The 11,942-nt window shown below is 42.1% G+C and overlaps 1 non-coding gene across 1 annotated transcript; it reads left to right on the top strand.

Annotated features, from left to right (window-relative positions):
• The first annotated feature begins 3,467 nt into the window (after positions 1–3,467).
• Positions 3,468–3,574, top strand: LOC142841935 (U6 spliceosomal RNA). Its single transcript, XR_012909160.1, has one exon. It is a non-coding gene; the product is annotated as a U6 spliceosomal RNA (small nuclear RNA).
• Positions 3,575–11,942: the final 8,368 nt, after the last annotated feature.

Raw genomic sequence — 11,942 nt, 5'->3', positions numbered from 1 at the left:
ACACACACACACGCACACACACACACACACACGAGCGCGCGCCTCATACACTTAATTCATTTTGAGCCGACTCAATGTTCACTCAGTTTCATGAACATTGTCTGAGTCTGGGAAATGAAAAGTCAGATTACAACCACACAGCTACTTTGTGATAGATGCAAAGAAGTTCACTTTGGCTGCAGCACAGAGTTCTCTCATTCACTTTTAATGGAAGAAGGCTAATCTAGCCCAATCATAACACACTTAGACTGGACAGATTTACAGGATTGCTTACGTTGGGGAGGATATGAATCTTTTCAAACACTTACATAAAATGACTGCCCTCTGAACTCCAGGGTACTAATTTAGTGAATTACTCCACTATTTCTAGATGCCCTGATAACAGAGGTTAATGGGACAGCCACATAAACAGGCAAGAAATGATAGAGGTAGGAACCCCAAATTCACAAGCCATTACAAAATGGCCAGCTATCTGGAGTCTATCAGTCTCCAAGGCAGTTCAGCCCCTGCATTATTATGTAAAGTCCTAAATTTAATATTAGTTGAAGCACAATATTATGTAAAGCATTAAGGATGTGCGTCAGTTGCACAACATAACATCTGAGAGATATCATCAGGGAACAAGAAACTAAGCAACAGTCTGCAGAGGGAGGCAGTGAGTGGAACCCCAGGACACTGAGATGGAAAGAAGTGACTGCAAACCAACCCTCATTCTGGATCATTGCCCATGTACACCTAGAGATACTTTCCTTATAACAGTCTACAGTTTTGTTATTAGGGTTTTGCAGATTCAAAAGCTGAGGTGCAAAATGATTATTCAAAGTACCCTGTAAGCTTCCAAAGCCATGGTTTTAACTGGAGTTGGACACAGTCTCTGTATCAGCTAGCTCCTCAGAAAGCAAAATTGATGTGCCAATACTCGTTGGAAAAATTGAAAGCTTGGCTTGCCTTCTTAGTAGAATAAGTGTCCTGGAAATTTTACCACTGCCCCAAGTATACACAAAAGGGTAAAACGGAGATGAAGTAGGATGAAGGGAATCAGTGAAGCACTGAAGGAAAGGTGTCAGGGGCACAGCAAGGGTATTTGGCAGTGCTGCTTTATTGTGCTTGGGTTATTTACATTCCCCACATCTTAACCATTTGTCTCAATCACATCTACCAAATCATAATATAAAAAGAAACATAAGTCACTTAACTATTTTACTTAAAGCACTTAAAACAGTGGATTTGAGTTCCAGTCCCAACCAGTCCCAGCTCTAGGCAATTCCCAGTTTGTCCAGATTTCACTTTCTCTGTTAAAAAGGAGTGGAGGCCAGACTTCCTAAATGGAAGAGAGGCCCTAGCAGATCCTCTATCCAGCAGAACAATAATTGAACTACTGAAAATGTTATATAGCAGTCGTCTGAAAGTCTCTGATTATTGTCCTAAGGACATAAAACAGAGAAGATTCCATTCACATACAGGCCTGTAATCCTAGCTCCTGGAGAGGATGAGGCAGGAGCATTACAAGTACAGCTTAGGTAGACCCTGTCTTAAAAAACAAACTAGCTAACTAATAACTAACTAACAAAGGCCGGAAGTGTTGCTCAGCGGTAGAGTACTGGGTTTTGATTTATCAGCTCAGATGAAAATATAAGCAATGATACTTCCTATTCATGTGAAACACAAGTGCTTCATAATAATAGCTTAAAACTGTGGTGTGTGTGTGTGTGTGTGTGTGTGTGTGTGTGTGTTGTATGGATTCATTTGTTACTGTGTATCTGTGTGGAACAGATGTGCACATGAGGAGGTCAGAGGGCAACTTTTGTGGACCTTTTCCAAGGGTTCCAGAGTTGAACTCAGATCCTCAGGCTTTCATGCCACTGAATGATATTTCTGGCCCATAATAGGCTTAAAGAGAAAGAGCTCTGTGGTTTGTTGCATATACCCAGGATTGTTCATATGATGCCCAGTTTTACAGTCAAAGGAGCATTGCAATAGGAGTAAAATTAAACTGGAGACTTTTGAAAGTTGCCATTTGGAGACAAATTTGTACATTTTTTTAAAACTTGCTCCCTTAACTGTTAGTCATTCTTTATAAACTACAGTAGCTATCACATACCTCTCAGCACTTTTCCAGACATGACCTAATATGTTTAAATACATAAACTTGACATAAAGATTAGAATTATAGTCGAGTTTTAGATTAAAAAATTAAGGAGAGTGTACAACGTATGAGAAGCAAATCACATTTAGGTTTTTCTGCGATGGGACAATGGTCTGTACCCTGTCACTTGTATTTTAAATAAATGCTGATTGGCCAGTAGCCAGGCAGGAAGTATAGGTGAGGCAACCTGGCAGGAAGTACAAGTGGAACAAAGAGAATTCAGGGAAGAGGAAAGCTCAGTCTGCAGTCGTCACCAGACACAGAGGAAAACAGACACAGAGCAAGCAAGATGTGACTGTCTCGCCAAAAAAGGTACCAAGTCACGTGGCTAACACAGACAAGAATTATGGCCTAAAATAAGTTATAAGAGTTAATAAGAAGCCTGAGCTAACAGGCCAATCAGTTTATAATTAATGTAGGTCTCTATGTGTTTATTTGAGGCTAAATGGATGTGGGACCTGGTGGGACAGAAACCTTGGTTAACATTTTTCCAAAATAACTTTCAGAATACTGTCTGCCTAGAGACAGTATTAGGATTATCAAATTACTGATCAAAGGCTTGTTGTTTTCAGAAATAGGATTGAAAACAAAATGGAAAACATTACTCTCTATTTCTTACATAAAATCATTATTGCATGTCATGTATGGACCACTAGGATGAATTCGAGAGGAGATTCAGAGAAAAATTAAAATATGAGAGTTCTATTAAAATATGAACCTTAGTCTGGCAACAGATGGAGATAGAAACAGAGACCCACATCGGAGCACTGGACTGAGCTCCCAAGGTCCAGTTGAAGAGCAGAAGGAGGGAGAAGATGAACAAGGAAGTCAGGACCACGAGGGGTTGGTCCACCCACTGAGAGAGTGTGCCTGATCTAATGGGAGCTCACCAAATCCAGCTGGACTGGGACTGAATGAGCATGTGATCAAACCGGACTCTCTGAATGTGGCTGACAATTGGGGCGGACTGAGAAGTCAATGATAATGGCACTGGGATTTGTCTCTACTGCATGTACTGGCTTTTTGGGATCCTCTATTTGGATGCATACTTTCCTAAGCCTGGATGGGGGGGAAGGGCCTTGGACTTCCCACAGGGCAGGGAACCCTGCCCTCTCTTAGGACTGGAGGGGGAAGGGGAGAGGGAGGAGGGAGCAGGAGGGAAGTGGGAGGAGGAGAGGAAATCTTGAATGGTATTATTTATAAAGCAAAAACTCACAAAATTTAAAAACATTATACATGAGAATGAGTAAGTAATATATAAAAGAGAAAAATCTCCCTCCATAGAAATTGAAAAACAGGGTATAAAAATTATGTAAACCTGGTGCTCGCTTCGGCAGCACATATACTAAAATTGGAATGATACAGAGAAGATTAGCATGGCCCCTGCGCAAGGATGACACGCAAATTCGTGAAGCATTCCATATTTTTTTAAAAAAATAAACAAAAAAATTAAAAAAAATTAAAAAAAAATATGTAAACCTGGATCAGAGAGATGACCCATCAGTAAAGGCACTTGTCTCCAAACCTAGTGACCTGAATTCAATTCCTGAGACCCACGTGGTGAAAGAGGACAACAGTCTCCCAAAAGTTGTCAAGTTGTGCTCTGACCTCCACACTTGAATCGTGGCATATGTGTGCCCCCACCATATACATAGTAATATATGAGTAAATGAATAACATGTTTAAAAAGAGCTGAGCATGGAGATGCACACTTATACCCCCATCACTTGGGAGACAGAGGCAGCTGGAGTTTTGTGAGCTTGAGGCTAGCCTGGTCTACATAGTGAGTTCTAGGTCAGCCAAGGCTACACAGTGAGATCCTATCTCAAAACTATGTATTTTAATGACTCCTAATGATATATTGCTATACTAAGAAATCATAGCATCACTCAACGCTCATGAGAGAAACTTCTTGCCGCAGATGAACAGAGACCCACAGCTGGGCAATGTGCAGAGCAAGAAAACTTTTGGAGCAGTCGTCCCTAAAGGGGTGTGCTTACCAAATCCCTTCCTCTCAAGGCTAAGGGAATTCTGCTAAAGGGAATTTGAAAGATATTAAAAGAAGATTGTAAGAGCCAGAGATGGCGGATGACTGCAAGGAAACGCTGTTTCCAGACACAGCAGGACCAATGCACAGATGAACTTTCCCACAGAGACTATGACAGCACATACAAGATCTGCACAGGTTCAAGACAGACAAAACCCTAGCACTGAGAAGGGGACGTGGACACAAAGTCCCTTTCCTACCCAAGAAGTGATTATCTATCTCCTGGGATATCTACTGGGCAAGGGAAAAAATCAGTTTTCTCCAATGGAGGGCCACTGAGTGTATCAATCACGTTCTAGAGTAGGCCCCATTCTCAGGAGGAGTTGGTCAAGACAAAAACAAAATTTATATTTGTGTGTGTGTGCTTTTTGTTTTGTTCTATTTTTGTTTTACTGGACTTTTTAAAATTTGTTTTGTGTATTTAGAGAGAGAGAGAGAGAGAGAGAGAGAGAGAGAGAGAGAGAGAGAGAGACAGAGAGAGAGAGACAGAGAGCAATAAGTTAGACCGGAAGAGAGGAGGGGAGAAGTTAGGGGAGGAGCAAGAATATGATTAAAATATATTATATGAAAAAATGTGAGCAAAACAAAAGCAAAAAGGTTTTAAGGAAAATTATAAAAGTTCAAGATTGGTTTTCTTGTTAAGTAGTATTGCAGGACCTAGAGATGCAAATGTAAGGAGTATCAGGAGACATAACAATTAGCCTAGCTAAAAATGCCAGGTATAGACTTAGCCTATGTGGCCTGAACCTACCATGTAGGTTCTGTGATTTATTGGCTGTGTGACTTGGGAAAATTTCAGTTTCCTTACCTATGATACAGGGAGCAATAGTACTGCTATAACTTTCATATAGGTGAGAGGTGGGGAGTTGAGCAAGGGTCTCACCATGTAGCCCCATCTGGCCTCAAATTCAATCACTTAGCTTCTGGAGTGCTATGATTATAATGGTTAACCGTGATTATGCAGTCAGTTGGTTAAGAACTGCCCAACAGATAGCCATTTAGGGAACCAGGGCCATGGTGCAGTGCTAAACTTCCCTGCCCTTGTGACTCAGAAACATATAACGTTCCCTTCTTCTTCTTCTCTTTTTTCTTTCAGATACTGGCCATAGCCTTGACATGCTTTCCTCAACGCTGGATTTTTCTTCTTCTTTTTTTAACTCTTTGCCACTGAAGTCACGCCCTTCCTCCTTTCTGCCATGTGGCTTCTTAGGAACAGCAAGGTTTCCTCTCTTCCTCTTCTCCATTGTCCTCCTCTGGGGAGCTTCCAGGATTTATAACTTGCCTGTCCTGGGACCCTTCTTTTAAACTCTAATAAAATTGTCTTTGAGCTTCCTTCTGAAAACAAAACAAAACCAAACAAAAAGGATTGTTCAGAAGTTTAACAATGCATAACTCTGGGCATATCTGTGATGGCATATTTCCTATGCCATTTAGTCATGAGGGCTCTGACTAAACGAACAAACAGATTAGTCCCCTGTTTGAGTCTGGTTTGATGTCATTTTTAAGAGGTGGCGAATGGTGGAAGATGGGGCCTGCTTGGAGGAAGTAGGTCAGAGGTAGAACATCCGTGGGTTCGATTCCATGCCCTAGTCTCTCGCTTTATTTCTCTCTTCTCTACTTCTCATAAGTCAGGGAGAAAAGGACAGCCACAGTCATATACTCCTACTGTCATGACCTTCTGCTTAAATGCATTGGGGAAGACCGAATATGACTGAACCCCCTGAAACCCTGACCCCAAATAATTCCTTCAACCCTTAGATTGTTTCTGTCAGCCATTTTGACCCAGCGATAAGAAAAGTAACTGGCATAAATACTCACCCCAGGAATGCAGCTGTGGTGGTTAGGGGAGTTTCTGCACAAGATCCAGGCAGTCAGAATGCCAGTGTGGGAGACGGGACTCAAGAGCCACCCAGCTGTAGCTGAGGAGCACTCTCCTTTGGCAGTTGATGGCTCCTGGGGGAGGGAGAATCGGTTTGCTTTAAGGGCATGGCTTTTGGCAGGTTGATCACGCCTGGGTGTAGGGCATCACACCCATGACTGCATGGACATCAGAGATTTCACTCTGTGAGTTATTAAAAACTAGAGGCCACGAAGTTTGGAAGAGTATGAACTACACCTGGGAGGAGTTAGGAGCAAGAGTCAAGGGGATATGTGATCAAAATACACTGTATACATGCATGAAATTTTCAACGAATTAATAAATATTCCATTCATTTAAAATCTGTACTACAGAGAATAAATGAGGTGATGAGGTTGCTACACAGTAAGAACTATAAAAGTATTTATTAAAAATTGAAAATAATTGTAGCTGGGTATGGAGGCACACTCCTTTATTCCCAGCCCTCACAATGCAGAGACAGGTGGATCTCTGGGAGTTCAAGGCCAGCCTGATCTACAAATCAGGCACCAGGCCAGCTATCTAGGACTACACAGCCAAACCTTTACTCAAAAGAGGGATTGCCAAGGAGATGGCTCAGAGAATAAAGGTACTTGCTGCCAAGCCTGATGATCTTAGTTCAATCCCAAGGATCCATATGATGGAGTGAAAGAGCTGACCCTGGCAAGTTGTCCTCCGACCTATACACGCACACACACACATGCATATAAATAAATAAAGTATTTTAAGTTAAAGATAATCTAAATAACGATGACATCAGTTTTCCAGTTAGGCCTCGTGCATCACTTTTGACATAATATAATCCTCTTTCACCCATTAAGGCAATAGGTATCAGACTGTTCTCATAAAATAGCAATCTTTCCTCTTTACAGTAAATATGCTTCAAAAGGAAAAATGTTTTAAAACTTGAGTGTCCTGCTACTCCACAAAATTTTAGACATTACTGTCTTAGTTGGAGGTCTATTGCTGTGATGAATCAACACGACCAAAAGCAACTTGGGGAGGAAAGGGTCGATTTCTTCACACAGCTTGTAAATCTATCATCCACGGAAGTCAGAACAGGAAGTCATGGCAGGCACCTGGAGGCAGTAACTGATACACTGGCCATGGAGGAGGGCTTCTTACTGACTTGTCCTCAGAGCTTGCTCAGCCTGCTATTTTATTCCATCCAGGACCAGCGGCGGCACTGACCACACAGGCTGGGCTAGTCTACATCAGTAATTAATCAAGAAAATAGCCCCACAGACTTGCTCACAGCCCAATCTTATGGAAGCATTTTCTCAAGTTGAGAGTCCTTCTTTCCAGATATGTCCAGGTTTGTGTCAATTTGACAAACCCAACTAGCACAAATAGATTTATTTGAATCTAGAGTAATTATTACTTTTTTTCTTTTTGGTTTTTCTAGATGGGGTTTCTCCATATAACAGTCCTGGCTGTCCTGGAACTCACTCTGTAGACCAGGCTGGCTCTGAACTCCCAGAGATCTGCCTGCCTCTGTCTCCCAAGTGCTGGGATTAGAGGTGTGTGCCACCACCACCCAGAAATTATTACTTTAATAGCTGCTACATAGTGACTTTTCCAATTCCATTGTTGAGTTACATTTCTTTGCTAGTACCTACATTAAAATCATCCTTGATGGGAGGTAGAGGCAGAGGCAGGCAGATCTCTCTGAGTGTGAGACCAGCTTGCTCTACAAAGTGAGTTACACTTTATAGGACTGTTACACTGAGAAACCCTGTCTTGAAAAACAAAACAAAGCAAAATGAGAAGATCATTCTTGGTTTGTTTCCAATTATATTAATGTGAATTTTTGATTCTTATTTAACAAATTGCATTTTTAACTGTCGTTTACTTAGCTCAAACTGCACCTGATTTGGTCAAATGAAAACACTGGAAAAGTGACTCCTGTTTTCTTTTGACATGTCTCTATCAGATTGGAACACAGTCTCTTTTTCTGGCATACCAGAATATTCCAGGTTCATCATGCTTTTTATTTGTTCTATCCTTGAAATCAGACATCTCTTCTAAGGGTCATGATTCCTTTCAGTATTTAGAAGCCAAGTTCAGGGTCTTAGAAATGCTCATTTCTAGGTCCTCGTGATCAAAAGAACTAGAAATGCTGTGTGTGTGTCTGTGTATGTGTATGTGTGTGTGTACATCTATCTCTTGGTGTATTGATTGAGAACTGGTCTCATGTATTGCAAGTTGTTTTGACTATGTTGCTAAGAATGACCTTCTCTCCTGATCCTCCTGTCTTTTACCTCCCAACTGATTATTCTGCTTCTCATATTTGTTGCTGCCTCATGTGTGTGTGTGTGTGTGTGTGTGTGTGTGTGTACACATCTATCTCTTGGTGTATTGATTGAGAACTGGTCTCATGTATTGAAAGTTGTTTTGACTATGTTGCTAAGAATGACCTTCTCTCCTGATCCTCCTATCTTTACCTCCCAACTGATTATTCTGCTTCTCGTATTTGTAACTGACTCCTGTGGCAATAAGAGATCTAACTTTCTTGATCCACGTTATATTTACTTATCTGTCCAGTCCTAGAATACACAGAAAGTAATTTCAGTAGTACTATCCCACTCCTCTGAGAAAAAGAAGTCTACCAGCTTTAATTCAATATTATTTTAGAGTTCTTTCATCTATACCTCCAGGTTATATTGTCCAAATAGTATCTCTAAAGGTTATTTAATGGCGGGAGGAGGTTCGGCAGTGGTCTGGCAGCCCAGTTTTCCAAACTCTGTGATGAAAGAACCCAAGAAGTGGGCTCGGATCTTTGCACCCAAACATTTGCCTGGAAATGTAGAAAACTAAAACAGCAATAGGAAAGAATCAACCCTCAGGGGGAAAAGTACAACTCAGAGGGAAAGGGGGAACAAAGGGCAAACACACCTAGAGGCAACCCGCGAAGCTAACCACCAAATTGCAAAAAGCACAGGGCTAAAATCAAGGAGAATTAGACTTTTCTTGAAAGCAGAAGAGAACTAAGCCAAGTCTGACTAATAGGACACATTTTATCATTTTCGAAACACAAGCTTTGTGAGGAAAAGAAGGTTCCCTGATCACATTTGTTAGATGAGAATGTTTTTAATTTAAAAATTAAAAGTGAGCGGGCAAGATGACTCTGAGGGTAAAAAAATTTCTTGACCCTAAAGCCCAAATTTAATCTCCAAGATTCACAGGATTCACATGGTGAAAGGAAGGAAGTGACTCTTGAAAGGTACACTATAAATTCCACATGAATGCCCCTGCCGTGAAGATGTAAATAAACAAGCAGATGAAGTCATTTGCTGCTTGCATTTTTTTTTATTTTTTCCAAAGGACAAGACAATGCATAGAACTGGAGTTTGGGGAGGTTTCAACTGTTTGGTGAAGGTTAATATTCAGGAGGATGCCTATGTGTTTGTCTTTGGATTCACCTTCTTATTTAGCTTCTCTAGGAACAAGAATTATAAGCTCAATGTCCTTTATTTATGGCACCCACACACTGAGACAATGGGGATGTTCTATCGGGAACTCACCAAGGCCAGCTGGCCTGGGTCTGAAAAAGCATGGGATAAATCCGGACTAGCTGAACATAGCGGACAATGAGGAAGAATGGGAACTCAAGAACAATCGCAGTGGGTTTTTGATCCTACTGCACGTACTGGCTTTGGAGGAGCCTAGGCAGTTTGGATGCTCACCTTACGAGACCTGGATAGAGGTGGGCAGTCCTTGGGCTTCCCACAGGTCAGGGAACCCTGATTGCTCTTCGAGCAGATGAGGGAGTGGGACTTGATTGGGGGAGGGGGAGGGAAATGGGAGGCGGTGGCGGGGAGGAGGCAGAAATCCTTAATAAATAAATAAATTAAAAAAAACTGTCTTGTATGTGAAGTAGACATTTCATAAGTTAGGAGAGGCAATTTTTATGTCTGACTTAAAGCATACTGCTGACCCTTTGCGGTCACAAGCATAGTTTACAGGCCTTGAACATATAAATTGTTTTTATTCTTATGTTTCTTTTCCCTCCCTTTTATTGAATATAGATTCTTTTCTAAAAAATATGGCCTGATTCTAATTCCCTCTCCCTCTCCTCCCAGTTTCTTTCTGCCTCCTTCTCACTCTGGATCCACTCCCTTTAGTCTCTCATTGGAAAAGAACAGACTTCTAAGAGATACCAAAAATAAAATATAGTAAGATTAGAACAAAACATGTCAAAGTTTCATATGGCAAACCAACAGAAGGAAAAGAGCACAAGAAAAGGTGGAAGAGTCAGTTTACACACTCAGGAATGACATAAAAATACTAAACTGAAAGCAATAATACACACACAGAGGACGTGAGGCAGCCCTATAGGCCCCGTGTTAGCTGCTTCAGTCTCTGTGAGTTCATATGACTTTCATTTAGTTGATTTAGAAGGCTTTGTTCTCCTGGTGTCATCCATTACCTCTGCTTCTTACTCAATTTCCACCTCCTGTTCCTCAGGGTTCCATGAACTCTGAGGGGAGGAATTTGATGGAGACCTCCCATTTAGAGCGATGTGTTCCAAGGTCCTCTCTCTCTCTCTCTCTCTCTCTCTCTCTCTCTCTCTCTCTCTCTCTCTCTCTCTCCTTCCCTCTTTCTTTTCCTCCCTCCTGCATAATGTCTGGTTTTGAGTCTCTGCATCTGGTCCCATCTACTGCAGGAGGAAGCTTTTCTAATGATGGCCGAACAAGACACTGATCTACGAGTATAGCAGAATATCAGCCAGCAGGAGTCATTTTATCACTAGTTTTTTCCTTACCACTCACATGGCTTTATCCTAGCAGTATGGGTGCCATCACTTGGAGTGGGCCTTAAGTCAGATCAGATAGTGGTTGTAAGGGAAGTAAAGAGAGTTTATTCTACAGCCAAATCTGATTTACCATGACCCAGCTGTGTTGCTTTTGTAGGAGAATTACCTCTTTAAAACATCTTTCTTTGAACTTAGGTCTTCCTAGTGGCACATACACTTGCAAGTGTAAAGTCCTTGGAAAATGGTTTAGAGCCCAGAGTTTAAGCTACAAAATCATCAAAGTCGCTGTTAAAAGAATTTATATTCACATGGCCTTTCAGATTAGGATAAATTGGTTTTTTTTGATAAAAGGAGAATAAAAAAAAACAAGTTTCCACCTCCTCCCAGCCTCCCATTTCCCTCCCACTCCTCTTCCCCTCCTCCCACCCCTCTCCCCCTCCCCCCACTCCTCTACCCCTCCCTCTCCAGTCCAAAGAGCAGTCAGGGTTCCCTGCCCTGTGGTAAGTCCTAGGTCCTCCCCCCTCCGTCCATATCTAGGAAGGTGAACATCCAAACTGGCTAGGCTCCCACCAAGCCAGCACATTAAGTAGGATCAAAACCCCCGTGCCATTGTCCTTGGCGTCTCATCAGCCCTCATTGTTCGCCATGTTCAGAGAGTCCAGTTTTATCCCATGCTTTTTCAGTCACAGTCCAGCTGGCCTTGGTGAGCTCCCAGTAGATCAGCTCCACTGTCTCAGTGGGTGGGTGCACCCCTCGTGGTCCGACTTCTTTGCTCATGTTCTCCCTCCTTCTGCTCCTCATTGGGACCTTGGGAGCTCAGTCCAGTGCTCCAGTGTGGGTCTCTGTCTCTATCTCCATCCATCACCAGATGAAGGTTCTATGATGATATGCAAGATATTCGTCAGTATTGCTCTAGGATAGGGTCATTTCAGGTTCCCTATCCTCAGCTGCCCAAGGAACTAACTGAGGACCTCAGCTTGGGCTCCTGGGAGCCCCCCTAGGGTCAAGTCTCTTGCCAACCCTAAAGTGGCTCCCTTAACTAAGAATTGTGGTTCCGTGCTCCCCTATCCATCCTTCCTTTATCCCAATCCTCCTG

This window comes from Microtus pennsylvanicus, chromosome X, assembly GCF_037038515.1.
Source record: "Microtus pennsylvanicus isolate mMicPen1 chromosome X, mMicPen1.hap1, whole genome shotgun sequence".
NCBI classification, from domain to species: domain Eukaryota; kingdom Metazoa; phylum Chordata; class Mammalia; order Rodentia; family Cricetidae; genus Microtus; species Microtus pennsylvanicus.
The sequence above is the reverse complement of the archived record's forward strand: the minus strand, read 5'-3'. Positions and strand labels throughout refer to the sequence as shown.